This window comes from Lissotriton vulgaris, chromosome 4_1 (assembly GCF_964263255.1).
Source record: "Lissotriton vulgaris chromosome 4_1, aLisVul1.2, whole genome shotgun sequence".
Lineage (NCBI taxonomy): Eukaryota > Metazoa > Chordata > Amphibia > Caudata > Salamandridae > Lissotriton > Lissotriton vulgaris.
Window position 1 is genome coordinate 1439400050 of NC_141691.1, and position 22804 is coordinate 1439422853.

General features: G+C 44.4%; 1 long non-coding RNA gene across 1 annotated transcript in view; it reads right to left on the bottom strand.

The window, feature by feature from the left end:
* LOC147724083 (uncharacterized) overlaps positions 1–22527 on the bottom strand; it is a 94107-nt gene extending 71580 nt beyond the window's left edge. The window contains exon 1 of the long non-coding RNA XR_015310077.1: positions 22464–22527. This is a non-coding gene — a long non-coding RNA (uncharacterized LOC147724083). The remainder of the gene's footprint in view (positions 1–22463) is intronic.
* Between the last annotated feature and the right edge of the window lie 277 nt (positions 22528–22804).

Genomic DNA, 22804 nt, shown 5'->3' on the forward strand with positions numbered 1-22804 from the left:
GCTCTCCAACACTTTCCCTACTGTTGCACTCTCTGGAGTTGGAATAGTAATTTTTACCCCTACGCTATCCAACACTTTCCCTACTGTTGCACTCTCTGGAGTGGGAATAGTAATTTTTACCCCTACGCTATCCAACACTTTCCCTACTGTTGCACTCCCTGGAGTGGGAATTGAAATTTTTACCCCTACGCTATCTAACACTTTCCCTACTGTTGCACTCTCTGGAGTTGGAATAGTAATTGTTACCCTTATGCTATCCAACACTTTCCCTACTGTTGCACCTTCTGGAGTGGGAATAGTAATTGTTACCCCTACGCTATCCAACACTTTCCCTACTGTTGCACTCTCTGGAGTGGGAATAGTAATTATTATCCCTACGCTATCCAACACTTTCCCTACTGTTGCACTCTCTGGAGTGGGAATAGTAATTGTTACCCCTACGCTATCCAACACTTTCCCTACTGTTGCACTCTCTGGAGTGGGAATAGTAATTTTTACCCCTACGCTATCCAACACTTTCCCTACTGTTGCACTCTCTGGAGTTGGAATAGTAATTATTAACCCTACGCTATCCAACACTTTACCTACCGCTGCATTCTCTGGAGTGGGAATAGTAATTGTTACCCCTACGCTATCCAACACTTTCCCTACTGTTGCACTCTCTGGAGTGGGAATAGTAAATTTTACCCCTACGCTATCCAACACTTTCAGTACTATTGCACTCTCTGGAGTTGGAATAGTAATTGTTACCCCTACGCTGTCCAACACTTTCCCTACTGTTGCACTCTCTGGAGTGGGAATAGTAATTTTTACCCCTACGCTATCCAACACTTTCCCTACTGTTGCACTCTCTGGAGTGGGAATAGTAATTTTTACCCCTACGCTATCCAACACTTTCCCCACTGTTGCACTCTCTGGAGTGGGAATAGTAATTTTTACCCCTACGCTATCTAACACTTTCCCTACTGTTGCACTCTCTGGAGTTGGAATAGTAATTGTTACCCCTATGCTATCCAACACTTTCCCTACTGTTGCACTCTCTAGAGTGGGAATAGAAATTGTTACCCCTACGCTATCCAATTCATTCCCTACTGTTGCACTCTCCGGAGTGGGAATAGTAATTTTCACTCATACGCTATCTAAAATGTATTTTGGTTTTGTATTACTTTTATGTTGTTATTAATTGTTATTTATATGATTATTTCATGTATATAAATGTATTAGTAATTTATTATATTATTATGTCTTTATAAGTTATGAAAATAATTAATTTAGAGTTATTATTAATGGAAAAAATATTATGTATTATATATTTATTAATATTATTTGTATTAAATTATGTATTAATTTTAACTATTATAGTACATTTTTAAATATGTTTATTACATTTATAAGTATATTTTGGTTAATATTACATAATTATTTTATATTAAAAAAACGATATTTTACAAAAAACTATATTTTTGTCATTCTATATTTTTTTTCGATATATTTGTACTTACCTTGTTAGGGATAGGATTCCGATATTTTTGGCATTGATATTTTGGTTCCGATATTTTTGCATATCGATAATTGTGACTTCGATATTTTGTCAGACATTCGTCAAAAACATGAGAGTTGCATAGGAATACCCACGCAAAGCCCATGGAACACCTTCCCAGGGCAGATTAATGCAACACTGCGATCTGCGCTGCGTTGCATTACTACAGATTTTTGGAGGCACTCAAATCCACATAAAGTATCTTTGCATGGCTCCAAAAATCTGACTGAGAGGTTTGCATCACACATGAACCACATTTAGTGGAAGGAACATGATGGAACCCTCTCATAATTATGCCCTGTAATATTTCTGTTTTGCAATTTGTAGATGATGCATTCCGAATTAAGATAGACTTGATTCTAAATGAAAGTATCGTGATTGAGCTACATGAATAATTTTGGATGAAACTTGGTATTCTGAATCCATAAACTATTTATGAAGCAAACATTTGTACACCATTAATGTATTTTGTATATTCTTAAGTGGACATGTGAAGAAATGAAGGTAACTGAAACTTTAGTAGAGATCATAAGTGTCTGTTTATGATGACCTTAGATGTGTTTCTTGTGTTGGAAAGGCCTGGACTGGAATGGGGCTTCTGTCTTGACTTTATTGCTGCCTGACACTAGCAGAATTCCTTCTTGTTTTTGTTTTCTTTTAAACAGTTTCATTGGATTGTGTAATACATAGTACAAGATGGTCCAACAGAGCAAACAAACATTTGAATAGCTGTCATCTCAGGTATACAGCCCACACACCTGCAACGACCATGGAAATTGTGCAAGTATACATGAAAATGTTCTCGCAAGACATTGAGCATTGGTAGGAAGTGGCACAAAAAAAATCTAAACATTCAGTAGTAAACCTCAGCCCAACCCACACCACCGGGAATATCACACAAAAGCAGATTGTAGCTGGTAGTGAGGAATATAGGGATGCTGCCTCTGTGGAGGAGCAAGAAGCTGTGTCATGTCCGGAGAAGGATCCTCCTTTTTCGCTCAGGGGTGGTAAGCAATTGTTAGAAGAGGGCTTCAGATCTAGGATCAGGGCGTAAGACCTATGAGCCTTACAGTGGTCTTCCCCCAAAGATTTTGCCTTTGCCCTTCACATTTTGCTGAAATTTGTTTTTGTTTGGCTTAGCACTCTAAACAATGCCAAAGTACCTGTACTCTCTCTCCTAAACATGTTAACATTAACATTTGTTTAAACTTTATTGGCATTTTTAGTTTACTTATAAGCCCATTGTGGAGTGGTAAATCATATTCCTAGGGCCTGTAAATTAAATGCTACTAGTGGGCTTGCAGCACTTATTGTGCCACCCACTTAAGAAGCCCCATAAGACATGTACAAATGCCATTGTTGCCTGAATTAACTTTTAAACTGCCAGCTTGACTTGGCAATATAACTCCCTTGCCAAGCCATAAACTCCCCTTTTATTGCATATGTCACCTCTAAGGTAGGCCCTAGGTAATCCGTAAGGCAGCGTGCATTGTAATTAAAAGGTTTGACATGTACCTTAAGTTCTACATGTCCTGGTAGTGAAAAACTCCTAAATTCACTCTTCACTACTGTGAGGCCAGCCTGTAACATAGGATAACATCAGGTTGCCTCACTACATTTAATAAATGCTAACTTTTGATAGGGAACAGGTAAGCATTTCATGTTTGGTGTTTGAGAAATTGCAATTTAAAATCATTTTTAATGGTAAGGTCAGATTTTAAGGTACACTTTCGAAAATGCTATCTGCCCTACACTATTTAGGCCTGCTAGGTACATCAGAAGGCAGTTGTGATGTGCCTGGAAGGACTGCTTTGCTGCCTGGAGGCTGCCTTTAACCCTCAGAGGCCTGCTGTGCTGCTTAAGCCCTTCTTCATCACGAGAACCCAGAACTATCTAGAGCAGACTTCTTCAATCTGTGGGGCGCCATCATCTCAGGGGGGGGGGCGCGAACGCCACCAGAAAATCTCACCTGTTTGTAAACGTAGAAAATATGTTTACTACCTGCATTTCTTCCCCCTTTCAAAGGGGGCTTTTGGATTGGCGAACTCCTTCACAGCAGCCAATCAGCACTCAGTAACCTCACCACTGACTTTAAACCAATGAAGGGGACAGCTATACCGATGGCAGGAAGTGCAGCGAAATCAGGAGCATAAAGCTCCCGAATTTGTCTACTTTTGCGTAGTGTGGCATTTCTTCACTCCTGCTGTTTGCTGCCTTACCTGCCTTCGTTGGTTCCATTCTTGTTGAGGTTATCCTAGTGGATCTGCAGTGGGCTTCATCGAAGTGAGGAATTCTAGTGCTGATGCCTTGGCGTTCTCCTGCTGCTGTCGGAATACTGAAATCAGCAACAGGTAAGTTGATAACTTTTATTTTCTCCGCCATCTGTAGCCTTATTTGGAAACATTCTCCTTTCAATTATGCCCAGGGTTTCTCAGTCGGGCAGAGGTGGGCGGGGGAGGAGGCTGGGGGAGAGAGGGGAAATTGCGCAGATAAGACATGCCCAGGGTTTCTCCGTCGGGCAGAGAAGGGCTGGGAGGAGGCTGGGGGAGAGAGGGGAAATTGCGCAGATAAGACATGCCCAGGGTTTCTCCATCGGGCAGAGAAGGGCTGGGAGGAGGCTGGGGGAGAGAGGGGAAATTGCGCAGATAAGACATGCCCAGGGTTTCTCCATCGGGCAGAGAAGGGCTGGGAGGAGGCTGGGGGAGAGAGGGGAAATTGTGCAGATAAGACATGCCCAGGGTTTCTCCGTCGGGCAGAGAAGGGCTGGGAGGAGGCTGGGGGAGAGAGGGGAAATTGCGCAGATAAGACATGCCCAGGGTTTTTCAGTTGGGTAGAGGACGGCGGGGGAGGAGGCTGGGGAGAGAGGGGAAATTGCGCAGATAAGACATGCCTAGGGTTTCTGGTTGGGCAGATGTGGGCAGGGAAGGAGGTTGCGGGGAGAGAGGAAAAATCGAAGAGACACGACATGCCCATACTAATTCGACGTGCTCATAATATTGTAATTTAAAGACACCTCAAGGTCAGAAGGACTGTCAGTAACAGAGGAGCGTTTATCTTCAGGTAGACTTGCAAATCTTTTCTCTGTACCCCAGTTGTGCAAGGTATTGTAACAGAAACTGCTGTTGAACAGTTCTCTCTGAAGGTTTCTGTTAATGTGCAAATGGGATTTTTTCCTTAATGGAATAGGGTGCATCATGTAAAATTGATGTGGGAGAGGGAAGGGAAGCTTGGAACAAACGACCGCTCACCCAAACTAGTAAAGAGTTACCAGCAAACTCTAATGCTTGTGTTCAGCAGATTGTGCAAATAAAATCTATTTAGAAAGGGCCTGTGGATATCCGTACTACCTTTATGCTGTACTCTGCATGACTGCCATCTCCATCCTTCCTCCCTCACACACACACATTTATGCCCATGGACTTTTCTTTTACAAATCAGCAATGTCATTGTCTTCAGAATACATCATGTAATTAATGAAAGTGAGCCAAGCAGCGCTGGTTACACTGAGTCAAATATGGGCTTTGAAAGTAAACGCATGTTCATCTTAAAGACTCACTTTTTTCCTTTGGGTATATGTATAATAATTAAGCCAAGCAAAGGCTTGTAATGCTGTAGGCTGGGCTGCACACAGGAGAGTTACTCATAGGTAGCTAGAGAGCTACCAGTAGCTTGCGAGCTACTTTTTGGAGAACCCTGATCTACTGTTACACTGACTTAGTATGCTATGAAAAGGTGCTTTTGCTGGTGCAGTCACGTTGTTCAAATGGGTGCAATTTCAGATCTTTATGTTTCCCTCGTCTTCATTGATTCCTTTGTGTCACTCATAGTCGTTGAAATGTCAGTCATAATTACACTGAAATTATGAAAATGTCACAGATTGCAATGCAGAGCAAGGTTATTTTAAATAAAATTGCAATGGGGCAGGACGTGCCTATACTTCTTTAGTGTAAAGAAACATCTCTGGGGGTCTCAGCAAGACCCGTAGGAACAGAGCAAGGGAGAAACAAACTTTGTGTGCCCAATCATAGACCATTAAAACCCGGAACACGGCAGCTTCTGCTGTTCAAAGAGATTTTCATTTTTACATTATTACAAAAATGCCTGCAATCACAATGGAATCACTAATTCACTCTTAGGCAGCCACTTGTTACCAGACAACAGAAGCACACAAGAATTAAGACGTTTTATTTTCAGAAAGCAAAGCAAGAGTGCCTCATTCTCACTAAATCTGTACACACAGCACAGAGAAAAACACACAGGCAACCATGCACCACAAACACATGAAGGGAGTGAATAGATGTAATATTTTGTGAGAGGCTGATAAGAAAGCTTTTGAAGAGCTTCACTGTAGTTTTGCAGGTGTTGCGCATGCAGGGTGTTGCTTTCTTCAGCACACTGGTGCCTTCTTGCTTTTGATTCAAGTTGCACAACGATACTGCTATCTAATGTGGGTTATTTTCATTGGTTTCTACAGCTTTCACTTGTTAAATTTCACCCCCTCCCATGTCCCATGCCCTACCACTTTTTATTTGCAGCAGCCGCCACTAGAACCAGGGCAACAAAATGGACTGGCGATCAAGAACTTGCAACCACTGTCAGTAACTGTGCACTGCTTGAGGAGCCCGCCACATATTTTGCAGTCTCTCTCATTGTTTATCCAATGTGAAAAGCCATTTTAATGTTATTTTGAGGACTCTATTTCATGTGATGTCATTTGTATATACATCTTTACTGTTTCCACAAACAACACAGCAGGCTTGAGAGACTGCTTCCTTTCTCAAAGCTGCTGGCGCAGTAGCTCAACTATTCTATGTGCTCTTTGAATATGAGGCTTTATGGGTAGAAAACGGACTAGGTCTAGGTGCTTGCAGGGTCAGCTTTAAAGTTAAAAGCGCCTGGTGCGACAATCTTCCCCTTTGTGTGTTTGTTTATTCTTCTCTTTCTCTAGGTAAATGTGCTATGAGGAAAAATGAAAGTGATGGTCACCAAAAATGAGTGCCGGTGGAACCTAAAGACAACCACCAGATTAAATTGAGCACTGGTTACTCAGAGCCAATGAATCTTTTGTGTATAAAGTATTCTATAGCAAATGTTACACCAAACAGTGAGGAATACCGTTGTATGATCTGTATGGTATACATTCTTTGCAGCAGGCACATTAACCCTCTGAGCTACATAGAGTCAAAATGCCACCACACAAAACTTCATCTCTCTCCAGCAGAAAGATTAATCACCTGCGTTATCTTGACATTTTTATTGTTGCCTGCATACTGCTAGACAGCAAGGAAACAGCAAGTAATTTTTAAACCAAAAGTTATAGAACACAACGGCTGTACCGCCCTAAAGCAGGCACTGGGAAATTGTTTGGTCAGTATGGGCTTGACTTTTGGGGGTTGTAGGCTTTCTGGGAAAAAGACAAATTGGGGATTATACCCAAGGAATATTTTGGCCATAAAATTCACAGTTTTCTAGAACTGTATGCTGTACTATGTATCATTAGATTTCATAAAACAATTCAACTAAGCAAACCCCACCCTCTCAGTTTGCATTCGTCCACTATGCTCGTTTGCATGCTGTACTTTGATTGATACTTTTCACCCCAACAAATTGAAGGGGAGTGTTGTGGTTTTATTGCCAAAGCTGTTGACTTTGTAAGTGAGGAGCCGGGTTTGAGTCCCATCCTCGGCGCAACATCAAGTGATCTTGGACGAAATACTGTAATTTATCCATGAGTTATGAAAACAAATCTGACCCTGTGTAATGTAACTGTGTCTCATTTAAAATGTTCCAGTGCCCAGGAGTGTGCACAATGTAAAACTGTGAAGAAAGTATATATTTAAAGTAATTTATTGCTATTCATTTTCCCCAATATATCAACGTGGTGTCTTAACTGATGGAGTCTTAGCCTGGGCATCGGAAAGATTTATATTTTGAATACAACATTTGTAGAAGGTACAGTGTGGTGGTACGGAGTATCCCAGTAGCCCTCCATATATCTTTTATAGATGCCATTCAGCAGCACACGTTGTATGGACAATTTTTGAAGCTGTACAATTCTTTTTCCCAAGTGCTTTTTTTTGCTCTGGCCTCTCTGCAGAGGAACTGCATGTGTTGAAATATTGGCAAGGTAAAAGTAAAGGAAATTTGTCGCTTACAGGAGAGTGGGCGTGTTGGTTATGGGGGATATTGAAGTCAAGGAACTCCAAGGAAGTACATTCAAGATCAATTTAACAAACTTGCAAGAATGGAAAGCTAACGTGGCCCTGCCAGAAATCACATTCTTAATTTGTAGATCATGGATATCTTACCAGCTGTCAGGACTTTAAACTAATAACTTGTGGATCATGGCATACTTTATTTGACCTTAAGATAAAGCAGCAGGTACCTTTTAGGCATGTCATTCGCTCCCTTGCCAATCACTATGATTGTGATCTCAGGGGAGCTTTCATGATGTCTCATGCAAAACATTTTAAGAACATGCAAGTAATATTTCTTAAACATTTTCTCTTCATTGCAAGGTAAAACGGTTTTTGATTGCTAGGCAGAGGACTCTATTTTTATTTATTTTTATTTTATTTATTTTATATTCTTGTATAGCGCAAGAATCGACCCCTTACGAGGTATCTCCGCGCTTTGCTCGCAGGATGGAATGACTGCTGTAGAACAGAGATTGAGGTTGTAGACTGATGTTTGGAATTTTTATTCTTCCTGGAATAAGACGGTTTTTAGTTTCTTCCTAAAAGAGGAGTGATTATTGGTTTGTCTTAGGTCAGTTGGAAGATTATTCCAGAGCTTGGGCCCTACCAGAGAAAAGGCTCTGCCACCTTGTCTGGTTTTTTTGACAAGAGGGGTTTTAAGTAGCAGTTGGTTGCTTGACCGTAAGGCTCTGTCAGGTTTATAGAAAGGTAGCTTTTGGGACAGATAGTCAGGGCCTTTCCCGAACAAGCATTTGTGGACAATGCAACAGATCTTGAACTTGGTGCGTTGTCGTATTGGCAGCCAATGCAGTTCTCGCAGCAGGGGTTTGGAGGGGGTTCTGGGGGGGGCATTCAAGACCAGTCTTGCTGCTGTATTTTGGACTACCTGGAGGCGATTAATAGCACTCTCGTTGGCTTGAATAAGGAGTCCGTTACAGTAGTCAATTTTGCTTATCACCATAGTCTGCACTAGGGTCTTTCTATAGTTGTCTGAAAGGTAGGGGAATACTCTTCTTAACAGACCAATGGTGTGAAAGCATGCCCCAGCGACTGCATTCACATGTTCCTCCAAGGTAAGATCCCGATCCAGCTTCACCCCCAGATTTTTTACTGTAAGTTTTGGGGTGGGTACTGGTCCCAAGTCAAGGGGCCACCAGTCGGGAGACCACAGTAAGGACGCTTTTCCAAAAAGCATTAGCTCCGTTTTTCCAACGTTGCATTGGAGGCGGTTGGCAGCCATCCAGTTGGAGATGGCCCTCATGCCTTCCGCAAAGTTGTCCCTAACGTTGGAGTTGAAGGAATGGAAAGGGTAGAGAAGCTGGGTGTCGTCAGCGTAGGACACCGGGGTGAATCCATATTTTCTCACAATCTCAGCAAGGGGGGCCACGTACACATTAAACAATGTGGGGCTTAGGCATGAGCCCTGTGGCACCCCCTTCGTGAGCATCCTGGAAGAGGAGCGATTTGGTCCCAGGCTGACGGATTGTGAGCGCCCGGACAGAAAACTCTCCAGCCAGGAGAGGGCTTGACCTCCTATGCCCACTCCCTGTAAACGGCTCATGAGGATCTTATGGGACACAGTATCAAATGCGGCCGACAGGTCTAACAGCACCAGAATCATTGAGCCTCCTCTGTCCTGTGACATCTTGATGTTATCGGTCACGGTGAGGAGAGCAGATTCGGTGCTGTAGTTGGGCCTGAACCCCGATTGGGAGTGGTCCAGGCCCCCTGTCGCCTCTATGAACCTGGACAAGTGGATGTTAACATGCTTTTCGGCCAGTTTACTCAGGAGGGGCAACAAAGAGATGGGACGGAGGTTAGAGAGCTCTGTCCATTGGGAGGTGGCATTTTTCCGAATAGGATTCACCACTGCCTCTTTCCATTGCTGGGGGAGTTTACCTTCTATATAAGAGAGGTTCAAAACTCTTTGGATAGAGGGGCAGAGGTCAGTGCAGAGCATGTTCATCACTCTGGGGGGGAGGAGATCGAGGGGGGACCCTGTTTTTGTGGTATTTAGTAAAGATTTTATCTCATCCTTAGAAATTTCAGGAATCTCAGTGAAGGTTTCAGAATTGGTTTGTGAACAGAGAACGTCAAGCGTCTCTGTGTTGTTGGGTTGTTTGGCCAGTATTTTATTGTAGATGGTATCAATTTTTTCCTCGAAATATAGAGATATTTTGTTGCACAGATCCTGCGAGAAAGTATCAGGACTTTCGCAGGCTGTGGGATTTGTGAAGCTTCTTAGGATTTTATAAAGTTCTCTGGTAGAATTGTCTGCTTCGTCTATTTGGGACTGTAAGCTAGTTTTCCTTGCCTTTTTTATGTTATTGTAGTAGGAGGAGGCAGCTTGTTGATAGAGCTCTTTACTTTCACTGGAGTGGTTCTTCCTCCATTGTTTCTCTAGCTTTCTACACTTTTGTTTTTCAGTTTTTAGAGCTTCAGTGTACCAGATTTCTTTTTTGTTATTAGTCGTAGGTAATTTGACCAGTTTTTGAGGAGCTAAGAGGTTTATTGTGTCGAGGAGGGAGTTGTTAAGTTTGGCCAGGGCCGAGTCTGGGTTATCAGAATCGGAAAAGGTTGGAGTTTTCCATGTTTCTACGAATGCTTCCGGGGATATCTTGTGCCATGGTCTACGTTTAATGCTCCTGGTGGCAGAAGGTTCGGAAGGTTTGGTGAGTTGCATGAAGGAGAACTCCAGCATGCTGTGATCAGACCAGTATACTGATTTGGGGGGGTGACAGTAAATTGAAGGATCGTTAGTGAAAATGAGGTCTAAGGTATGGCCACCTCTATGGGTGGGACCACTATTTCGTAGGTGTAGGCCAAGTAGAGCAAGGTCCTCCAGTAGGAGCTTGGTATCAGGATCCTCTGGTGTATCTGCATGGATATTAAAATCACCAAGTAGAATGAAATGTTCTTTAGCTTTCATGTGAGGGGCAAGAATTTCAGTGAGAGCCAGGGTAAAACTAGTGTCGGTGCCAGGGGGGCGGTAGACTAAAGCGCCCTTCCAGTGGTGTTTGTTACTAGTATTTATTTTAAAAATCATAATTTCCATAGAGGGAAGTAGAGCTTGTTCTAATACGGAGATACGAAGACTGTCTTTATGTATTATGGCGGTGCCGCCACCAGTTTTTATCGGGCGGTCTTGCCTCAGGATTTTATATCCTGTGGGGATTCCTGTCATAACAGAAGGAATAGTGTGGGGCTTTAGCCAGGTTTCCGTTAGGAAACATATTTCCGGTTGGTGGCAGCGAATGGTATCCCATATTTCAATGCAGTGACATGGCAGGGATCGAACATTAAGCAGGAAACTTTTCCAGCCTTTATGTGTGGCTTTAGGAGTAGAGACGTGCTCTGGTATGATTGTATTAAAAGTGGTTTGGAAACCGCACTCTCGACATGAGAAAGGTCCTTCAGGGTAGGGCCAGCCACTATCTAAACATTGGTAGTGATCCTGTGGGCGAAGCGAGTGTAGGAAATCAGAAGAGTACCTGATAAGAGAGTCTGTAGAGGTGACCGGGACGGGGGGGGGTGGGAGGACATGTGAGCAGGGTGGGTGGCCCCTGGTCCCGTACTGTCGCGGACGGGCGCAGACGGGCTACTCTTTGACTACTCTTCGGCGTAGCTTCGGCTCCACTGCGCGCGATCGCTGCGCGCTCAGGGGAAGGCGAGGGCTAAGTAGCCCCGAGAGCCCCAGCTGCTAGAGCGCTAACCGCCCAGCAGTTTGGGAACAGGAAGTGGTGTCCTCCCTCTAGCTTCCGCGGGAGGACGAATCAGAGAGCGTGTCCTCTGCTGGCTTGCACCAATCAGCAGGGTGTTGTGATGGTGAGTGTGGGCAATGCGGAGATCAATTTTAAGTTAAAAGTTCCGTTTTCGGTACAGGTGAATAAAACAAGATTAAAATATTTCAGTCACAACAGAAATCAAAGCGCAGGCTCAGCGCTATAGCCTGGGCGAGCAAGCGGTTCCAAGGTACTGCCACTACCTCTTACCGCAGCGCCAGGAAGTCAGGCTCCGCCTAAGTAGCCCCGAGAGCCCCAGCTGCTAGAGCGCTAACCGCCCAGCAGTTTGGGAACAGGAAGTGGTGTCCTCCCTCTAGCTTCCGCGGGAGGACGAATCAGAGAGCGTGTCCTCTGCTGGCTTGCACCAATCAGCAGGGTGTTGTGATGGTGAGTGTGGGCAATGCGGAGATCAATTTTAAGTTAAAAGTTCCGTTTTCGGTACAGGTGAATAAAACAAGATTAAAATATTTCAGTCACAACAGAAATCAAAGCGCAGGCTCAGCGCTATAGCCTGGGCGAGCAAGCGGTTCCAAGGTACTGCCACTACCTCTTACCGCAGCGCCAGGAAGTCTGGCTCCGCCTAAGTAGCCCCGAGAGCCCCAGCTGCTAGAGCGCTAACCGCCCAGCAGTTTGGGAACAGGAAGTGGTGTCCTCCCTCTAGCTTCCGCGGGAGGACGAATCAGAGAGCGTGTCCTCTGCTGGCTTGCACCAATCAGCAGGGTGTTGTGATGGTGAGTGTGGGCAATGCGGAGATCAATTTTAAGTTAAAAGTTCCGTTTTCGGTACAGGTGAATAAAACAAGATTAAAATATTTCAGTCACAACAGAAATCAAAGCGCAGGCTCAGCGCTATAGCCTGGGCGAGCAAGCGGTTCCAAGGTACTGCCACTACCTCTTACCGCAGCGCCAGGAAGTCAGGCTCCGCCTAAGTAGCCCCGAGAGCCCCAGCTGCTAGAGCGCTAACCGCCCAGCAGTTTGGGAACAGGAAGTGGTGTCCTCCCTCTAGCTTCCGCGGGAGGACGAATCAGAGAGCGTGTCCTCTGCTGGCTTGCACCAATCAGCAGGGTGTTGTGATGGTGAGTGTGGGCAATGCGGAGATCAATTTTAAGTTAAAAGTTCCGTTTTCGGTACAGGTGAATAAAACAAGATTAAAATATTTCAGTCACAACAGAAATCAAAGCGCAGGCTCAGCGCTATAGCCTGGGCGAGCAAGCAGTTCCAAGGTACTGCCACTACCTCTTACCGCCAAGTAGCAGGAACATCCGAGGAAGTAAATAAGAAGGTACGCATGTGTTTTTGAGTGATGGGTGGAGGGGCAATGCTGAAGTTTGCCCTCAAAAACCTTTGAACAAGTAACTTGCAGAGCCTCAGCCGTGGTATACGGCATATACATTCTGCAGCGATTATGGAAGCACCTACTTAAAGCCTGGATGAGCTGGAATTACTTTTTATCCACTTATTATAAAATTCTTTTTTTATCCAAATTTTTTATTTATAATATAAGAAAACATTTTGTAAAGATTTGTTTTGAAACTACAAAACCTGCTCTACCTCATGAAGCTGTAAAATTGTAGCCATCTACTATTCATTAACATGCAGCTTCGGAATTTTGTATCTTAGGTGAAGCACACATTTGACATGGACCGTTTCCTGCTTCCAAAAGATGGTAGAATGGTCAAGAGAAAGGCTGAAACAAAAACAGATGGAGATGGACTTTGGGTTCACCTGCAATTGTTGTTAGTGGAGAAAGTAGACCACAGTGTGTGATTTGTGGCATGATCTTAGCTGACAGCTTGAAGCCAACCAAACTGAGGCGTTACCATGAAACAAATGATGGATCTCTGGCTGGAAAAAGAAGAGATTTTTTGCCAGGAAGTTGTAGGACATAAGTCAGCAGAAAGAAGTGAAACAGGTGTTGAATACTCCAGCAAATGCTTTAAAAGCTTCATACCAAGTAGCATGCCACATTGCTAAAAACAAAAGGACCTTTGTAGATGGAGAAAAAGTGATTCTACCAGCATTGCTCGACGTGGCTACGACAATGCTTGGGGAAAAAGCAGCAGAGAAGCTCAAAAGCATACCCATCTCAGACACAACGGTTTGCCGCCGCATCTCTGACATGTCAGAAGATATCCAGGGACAGCTCATAGCCTGGTTGAAATCCAGTTTGTTTGCTGTGCAATTAGATGAAGCAACTGACGTGTCAAAGGATGCCCATTTAATTGCTTATGTTCGCTATTTTTATGAAACACTATTATTGGAAGATTTTTTATTTTGAAAGCCAATCAAGGAGCGAGCAACAGGTTCTGATTTGTTTGACATTATCAATGACTTCTTGAATATCCATGGTTTAAAATGGGAAAACTGTGTTGGAATCTGCACAGATGGTGCTCCTTCAATGTGTGGTGCTAGGGCCGGCCTAAAAGCTAATGTGTTGAAAGTGGCTCCACATATTCTGTGGACCCACTGTATGATACACCGGGAAGCACGTTCGAAACATAGACAGTGAACTTGAGGATGTGCTTAATTCTGCTATAAAAATAGTACATTTTATAAAGACCCAAGCCACAATAGCTCGTCTTTTTGCAAATTTATGTGCAGAAATGAGAGCTGAGCATGATGGCTTGCTGTTTCATACAGAAGTGCGGTGGTTATCCTGGGGGAAAGTGCTGACTCTCATCTTTGAATTAAGGAATGAAGTACAGCAGTTTCTTCTGTGTTTGGACCCTGGCAAAGCAGAACAGCTATGCAATCCCCGCTGGCTTATGCTTTTAGCATACCTTGCTGACATTTTCGAGAAATTTAATTCCCTGAAATCACTTCTTTTACCATGAACAAAAGAATAACTGCACTCAAGAAGAAGCTGGAATTATGGAGAAGACTAGTGGAAGACTAGTGGAAGAGGGCCTATTTGAATTGTTTCCATGTTTAGTAGATGCTCTTGAGGAGTCTAAATATGAACTTTCAAGTGTTGGTGAGATAATAAAAAAACACCTGACCTCTCTCAGGAACAGTTTAGAAAAGTATTTTCCAGAGGACAGCGATCACTTCAATGACTGGTTCTTTCAACCATTTCTGGCAGAGGTGGGAGCCATCTCCCAAATCACATGCAGGAAGAACTGATTGATCTCCAAAGTGACCGCACTCTGCAGATGCAATGCAGCAAAGTCGCATTGGGAGAGTTTTGGCTGAAAATGTCTGCAGAACATTCAGCTTTGAGAGAAACTGCTATCAAAACTCTCTTGCCTTTCAGCTTGTCCTATCTATGTGAGGATGGATTCTCAGCACTTGCAGTGTTAAAGACTAATTACCGGTCAAGACTAGATGGGCAGCACAACCTGAGGATGGCAGTAGCAAAAATCCATCAACAGATTGACCGTCTCTGTGGCGAAAAACAGGCACACCCATTGTATTAATGTTAGTGGTGTTATCATCAATCTATGTCAAATCATGTGTTATATGTGTAAAACAAAGCTTCGTAGTAAAAACAATTTGCGCACATTTCATCTAGGAAATTTTTGATTTAAACTGTGTAATAAGCCTCTGTCATTTAACCACACCCACTCACAAACCTGCAGTTTACTAAACACTCTTCTTATGTTTAACATTATTTGCCATATATGGCCCGTTATATGCAGATGGCAGTCAATCATATAGTGTACCAGAATCCAGAAATTTCTGTTGGTTGGTGGGGGGGCCTGACATCTAAAAAAAATTTGCTGGGGGGACTCAGCCTACAAAAGTTTGAAGACCTCTGATCTAGAGTCACTCCAAAGGTTAGTTTGCTGGCATCTTGCTCATAGTCTCAGTGACCTATGAGGCTCCCACCATCTCGAACCTGCCTCTGGACCCACCGTTAGTTGGTCCTGAACCCCTGAGTGGTACCCCTCCAATCCGGACCGCTGGTTGTGGTGGTAAAGGTGTCCATCCTGGCTATACAACAAAGATGTTGACTATCTACATGCTTTGTCGACCTCAAATCAGCCTTTGACATATTTCCCTGTGCCTATATCTGGACAAACCATCAGAATAGGGCCTTCCTAATACACAGTTAAACCCAATCATTACCCTGTACAGTAACACATGGATAAAGGGTAAAAGTAGGTAACAGCAGCAGGGTTACATCTAAGATCCAAACCAAAAATGGCCTTCAGCAGTGGTGCATGTTGGCCCCCTGCCTATTTAACTTTTATTTGGTTGATCTTGAGCGATACCTGACACAAGTGGAGAGTTTTTCACCAAGGCTGGGAACAGGTACAATAAGTCACTTGCAATATGCTGACAACTCTGTCATACAAGCCCTTACTCCTGTCAGTCTACAGCGGTCAATCAATTCATTGGTTAAGTACATTGTGCAGCGTGGTCTTGAGTTGAATCTAGGAAAAATTAAGGTGATTTGCCTGGTTGACCCAAAGAGAAAATCTCCCAGCTGGTTCATGCATGGCAGTTGCATTGAAGTCATAACTTGCTATAAATGTATTGCGGTTGTGATCAAGCGCCATCTGTCCTTTAAGCAGCACTTTCCTCCATGCGTGCCAAAACCCCCAGCCTAACCTTTGCATTCAGACAGCTGCATATAAATCTCAGCTGCCCATCATATCAAAAGATATTTACAGTAATGGCTGCACAGTGTCTATTGAATGTTTCATATGGTCTGGAAATCACCCAAGGAAAAGAGACAGCCTTATAAAACCCTTTTCAAGCAAATGTTTACAAACAAATCTTCCTCCTGCCACGGTCGGTCTTTCAAGCCAAAGTACAGTTAAAATTTTGCCTAATAAACCCGGAACTGCAACCAATAAAAGCATTCATAAAGTTTTGTTGGAGCATTAGTGCCTCTGAAAAAGGCTGCTTGAACAACTTGTTCTGGCAGGAAATTCAGTCTCAGATGAGCAAAAACCTAAATGACTCATGTGGGAATGTCTTTGTTGACGTCATACATCGGTCTGGGAATAAGGGATGCCTGGCCCCTTCCTATGGGAAGAACATCCTTCAATAGGCTAAGTCACATCCCGGGCAAAGCTCTGTCACAAATGCAAGATAAGAATACATGAGCATCTAAATGCCTCGCCTGGACTGTCATCTCCTCATTTCCGCACTTAAAGCCCCAAGCTAACTTAACAGCCCATTTTTCGTCCATGTTCAAACACCAGTTTATGTCATTTTGTTTTGGACAGTAAGAAACAAAAGATCTCATCCCCTCATGGAAGAGTCCCCCGAAAATCTCACCTATGCAGTTACAAACAGAAGTCAGCAATTCACATATTATGTGCTTGCTCCGCACTCTTAGAACAAAGAAGAAAGCTACTTAACTCAACATTCCTACAACAGCACGCACACTTTTGTGGGAAAGCATATGCACATGGCTGGGTCTAAAATTGGCTGGCATGGTTAGCAAAACTTTAATGGATTAAACCCAGATCTTTTGACTGGTGGTGAATTTTTGATGTGTTCTACAATCTATCATTTGTGTGCCTTTTGCTTTCTCACCCTAAGTCTGCGAGTATGCCCAGACATGGGTCCTGGGCTCACAGTGTCACTGGATTCAAGCTAGCGTGGCTGATGAAGGGTGATCCCCTAAAAACAGTCCTGGGAGGCTTGTTTCCAGTCCAGAAAGGATCTGGCCTGCAGTTCAGGCCAGACTGTTTCCATGGGGATCAGGGTCAAGGCTGATTTGCATATGGCTGGGTTCAAACTGGGCTGGCATGGTGAGTAAAAGAATGCTGGTTTTAACCCAGACCTCTTGACTTGGGGTGAGTGTTAGTAAAGTTTAAGCATTCAATCCAACATCTTGTTGTGTTTGCTATGGTTGCCCTAAGTGGCCATGGATATGCCCAGACATGTGCAGGATCCAATGAGCAATGCTCCCATAGTGCCTCCAATTTGATGCCTTAAATGTTAAAGTTTGCTTCTCTCAAACAGTCATGTAAATCATCCTATGCATACTCTGTAGAACTCAGACTTAGAAACCAAGTTGGTGCATCTAAATGTCACAGCACAGACTTCAGCTCACCATGACATTTATACCAATTATCTTTGGTCTCATGTTGGCATATAATCAAAATCATCAAACTGACTCCAGCTTCTCTACTTTTCCATGAATTTTGTCAACAAAGACTTTTGCGGACATAATTTGTAAATTAACTCCTATCTTTAGAATATGGTTTACAGCATATGACAGTCCAGACAAATCACGTTGAAACAAGTGATGTAATACTTTGTTGAAATACAGGATCCACTGGATATAATCATGTTGATCTACATTCTGCTGAAGGTACCTGCACAGGGGATTTGGTCATCTTACCGTCCTCCTACTCCAATTGGAAACAGTTGAGCAAAACGTCAATCAGGGGGTTATAAAGCACACTGCTCACACTTTAGGATCTCAAGGCATTAGAGGAGGGTTTTGCAGTTCCTTTATGGTCATCTGATGAGCCAGGCCTTGAGGTCCTTCCTGAACTGCAACAGTGTAGGGCTTTGCTGGAGGTGGAGAGGGAGGTCGTTCCAGGTTTTAACAGTGAGGAGAAGTACTTTTTACCCGCTATGTTCCTGTAGAAGCATGGGATGGTGGCCAGGGAGAGGTTGGCTGAATGGAGGCTTCTCTTCGAGGTGTAGAAGGAGAGCCTGTTGTTGAGGTATTGTGGTCCGAATTTGTGGAGGGATTTGTAAGCATGTGTGAGCAGCTTAAAAGTGCTCCTGCTTTCGACAGGGAGCAAGTGTAGATCACAGAGGTGCTGGGCGATGTGATTGTGCTTGGGGATGTCGAGGATAAGTCTGGCTGTGGCGTTCTGGAGAGTGTGGAGTTTGCAGAGCAGTATTTTGTTGATTCTGGAATAGAGGGCGTTGCTGTAGTCTATTATGCTGGTGATGACGGCCTGCGTGACTGTTTTTCCGGATTCGTGGGGGATCCATTTGAATGTTTTGTGGAGAATGCGGAGGGTGTTGAAGCAGGCTGAGGAGACAGCATTGATCTGGCAATTCATAGTGAGCGAAGAGTCCAGTATGATGCTGAGGTTGCATGCATGGTCAGTATGGTTGGGTGGATTTCCAAGGGCACGAGCCACTAGGTGTTGTCCCAAGCTGAGGGTGTGGAGTAGAGGATGAGATCTTCTGTTTTCTCTGAATTGAGTTTCAGGCAACTGTTTTTGGTCCCAATTGCAAGGGCTTTCATCCCCTCTTGGAAGTTTTGCCTAGTGATGTTGGGTTCCTTGGTGGGGGAGAGGATGAGTTGAGTGTCATTGGCATAGGAGATGATGTTGAGCCCAACACACGGTCGACCACAACATCTTGATCGATTGTGTCGGACAGGCCGGCACAAGGGACACGGCGGCCTGTTGGTTGCGGTCCTTTTTGGAAAACCGCAGTCAAGCAGTACGTCTTGGAGACCTAACAGGTGCCAAACAACCCATCACATGTGGAGTGCCACAGGGCTCCTCCTTATCACCTCACCTATTCAACTTATACATACTTCCTCTGATTCAGACCCTTAGAGACGAACAGGTGAGGGTTTTCAACTATGCCGATGACTTACAACTACTTTTCACCATCGACAACACTGAAAACTCCATCCTGCACTTTCAGTCAACCATGCGATTCATCAAATCTTGGATGGACCAAAACCAGCTCAAACTGAACCCAGGAAAAACCGAGTTGGTTCTTACTGGGGACAGGGCCAAGCACTGGGGCCCACATTATTGGCCTTCGGATTTAGGTCCAGCTCCGACACCCTCTTCATCGGCCAAAACACTCGGAGTCATCGTTGTCTGCAAACTTTCACTAAAAACACAAGTAGGCCAGGTGGTCTCCAAGTGTTTTTTTCAGCTAAAAAAAATTCGGAAGGTCCTTCGCCTACTCACGCCCGAGGCAATCACCCAGGTCGTGATCTCCGCCGTTCTGTCCCATTTGGATTACACAAATTCCATTTATCTAGGTCTTCCTAACTATTTATCTAAACGTCTCCAGATGGTACAGAACTATGCCGCGAGGCTTATTCTAAAGCAGCCGAGGCGGCAGGCATCCACTCCCCTACTTAGGAAATTGCACTGGCTCCCAGTCACTCAGCGTTGTGCCTTTAAAACTGGCTGTCTGATATTTAAATCTCTGTATTGCAAAAGCCCTAAATTCATTGACCAACTAATCATCAGATACATACCATCGCGAAACCTACGCTCACTCCATCAGAGCCTCCTGCTGACGCCTCCTTTCAAACTTAAGCGCGCTGGAGGCCGAAGGTTCGCAACACTTGCCCCTCGCCTATGGAACACCTTCCCTCTGGAGATTCGAAACTGCCAAGACCTTCTCTCCTTCCGGAAAGCCTTGAAGACCTGGCTCTTCACACAAGCACTTTAATAACTCTCCACCCCTCATCCGCGCTTATGTTACTGTTGACTTTAGCGCCAAGAAACCAATCGGTGATAGCGCGCTCAATAAATATCTTAATAACATAACATAACATAACATAACATAACATGGTTTCTGACTATACAAGTGAGGGGGGCCATGTAGATGTAGAAAAGGTTGGGGCTGAGGGAGGATCCTTGGGGTACTCTGCATCTCATCTCTTTCGGTTCTGAGAGAGATGGGAAGGAGTCGGACTCTCTGTGCAGCCTGTGAAGGATAATCGTATCCAGTCTAGGGCCTTTCCCTAGAAGCCAGCATTGTCTTGTGGCTAGTGTGTTGTGGGAGACAGGTGGCTGATAGGTCCAGGAGGATGAACGCTGCAGTTTTCCCCTGGTCAAGGAGGGCGCGGATGTCATCAGTGGCGGGGGTAAAAGGTGGTCTCGGCGCTGTGGTTGCTGCAGCATCTGGATTGAGAGATGTCTAGGACATTGTTGGCTTTGATGAAGTATGCTACCTGCATGTTGACAGCTTTTTCAATGACATTGGCTGCGAAGGGAAGGAGTGAGATGGGGCTGAAGTTTTTGAGGTCTCTCAGGTCTGCGGAAGGTTTCTTAAGGAGGGGTTTGACTTCGGCATGCTGGCAGTAATCAGGGAATGTGGCGATCTCGAGGGAGAAGTTGATACTTCAGCGTAGTTCGGTGTGATGGCTGTGGCGGCCCTGTGGAAGATGTGGGGTAGATAGGGGTCTTAGAGTATTCAGGAGTGGATGGTCTTCTTGGTCTGTAAAGTGCCTTCTGTGCTGAGTGGGGTCCAGGTGAGTAGGGTCTGTTCGGTCGCATCGCAGGGGATGAAAGTTGAGGCGGTGCAGAGGTCTTGGTCATCGAAGTTGTCGTAAAAAGTCTTTATCTTGAGGTGAAAGAAGGAGATGAGTCTGTTGCAAAGATCTTGGGATGGCAGGACGTCTGTTGTTTTGCCGTCGGGTTTGGGAAATTCCTGTATGATGGAGAAGAGTTTCCTGAAGTTGTGGGCATTGGAGAGTATTCTGTCTATGAGGAAGTTCTTCTTAATGGCTGTGATGAGCTTGTGGTGTGCTGTGGTGGCTGTTCTGTAGATGTTGCTTGTTTCTGGGGTTTTTCTTTTCAAGTCATCGGCAGTATAACTTGGATTCTTGGATTACCGTGGTGATCCAGATTGCTTTCTTGTTGTGTCACCCTGTAGCCTTCTGGATGGGGGGCAGTGAGTTGGAGCAGTTGGTGATCCATTGGTGAAGGTTGCTTACCATTGTGTTGTCGTCTGGCGTGTTTGCAGGTGGGGTGCTGGTGAGGACGGATGTGAGGTATTCTTCAGTGGCTTTGTTCCACCTTTTGCGAGGGAGGCAGCGTGTGTGCTTGTTTGCGGTGGGTTTTCTAAAGAAGAAATTAATGCAGTGGCGGTCAGTTAAGAGCAGTTCCATGGCGTGGCTGAATAAGATGCAGTTTCCTGCTGCGAAGATAGGGTCAACTGTCTGTCCTGCTGTGCGAGTGGGGGCAGAGACAAGTTGCTTCTGTTCTATGTATTGAGGTTCTCTATGAGGGCGGTGGCGTTGGGGTTGTTGTGGTTGTTCAGGAGGAAGTTTAGGTCTCCGAGTAGCATGTAGTCTGTGGCGAGGGCTTGGGGTGCGATGAGGTAGGCAATGATGTTGGTGAATGGAGCACAGGCGGCAAACGGTCGGTAGGCAAGGACTCGCGGAGCGTCGTTTTGGGGTGGGCCTGGAAGTGGAGATGCCTTTGGCGGACCCGCTGTGCACAGCCACGAAGCAGCGCCCATTGAGTGGGGGTCGGGGAGGGCAGTCAGCTGGGAGGCAGATGAGACACACAGGGGAAAGGGATGTGAGAAAGGATCAGAAAAAAGGAGCAAAACAGAGAGGTCAAAACAAAATGAGCAAAAAAGGGAAAGGGCAAAACAGAGCGAGCAAGAAGAGAACAACTGGCACAGAAAACAGAGTGGAATAGCAGAAGACCAGAGTGCTCTTTCTCTAGACCACCAGGTATGAGGCACAGGTAGGAGCCTGTGGGTGGAGGAGGGCCTAGAACACCTACCTGGCAAGGAACTCAGGCTCAGAGGGCACTCCCTCAACGGTGGAGCTGCACAGGGGGAGAGCAGTGACACTGACCAGGAAGAAAACATCGAGCTTCTAAACTTTTCTCCCACACAATCGTTGGAGCTTTTTTTGCTTGTTTTATCTGATACAGTTCAATATCATCCCAATAACCTCTTTTGAATGCAGTGGGTAGGCACAGTAGTGCTCATATATTTCTTTGCAACAGACTCATCTCCTTCTTTCACCTTCATATCTACTCCATTCCATTTTTCCAAAGTGTCCACTTGAAGGCAAAATTTCTTTCTCCATTTCCATTTGCGACATCTACATCTTTATTGTACATATTCTCTTTATGGTAGAAAATAACTTTCTTTACCTTAATCACATCCACTAGTTCCTGTCAGATTTTTGGCTGTTTTTGTGGGCACACCATTTACCAGATATTGAAGCTTTTTTCCAAATCTCTCTTAACACCGACAGTTTCAATATTGCATTTAAAATCTAAAGGTAAATACAAAACTCTACCTTTAAGGCTTTTCTGAAGTGCAGTCAGTGGTAGTTTTCAAGTCATTGGTTCCATACGTTTGCTTCATAACCATTTAGATGTCGAAGTTCCTCTGGAATTTCAACCACCTCTAACTTGTTGTGTATTGCTCTGGCAGGCATTTTGTTGCCCTCTAATTTGTCATAGCAATACCTGCAGATGATCTGACATGTTGACAAATCAAATCATACTTCCAGAAATAAATACACGCAAATTCTAGCCAGTTTTGTCTGTTTTCTTCTTCAGTTTTCAAAAACACGTCAATATTACAAATTTGGCCTTTGTAGTGTTTGCACTGACAACAAATTTAAACATAGTTTGG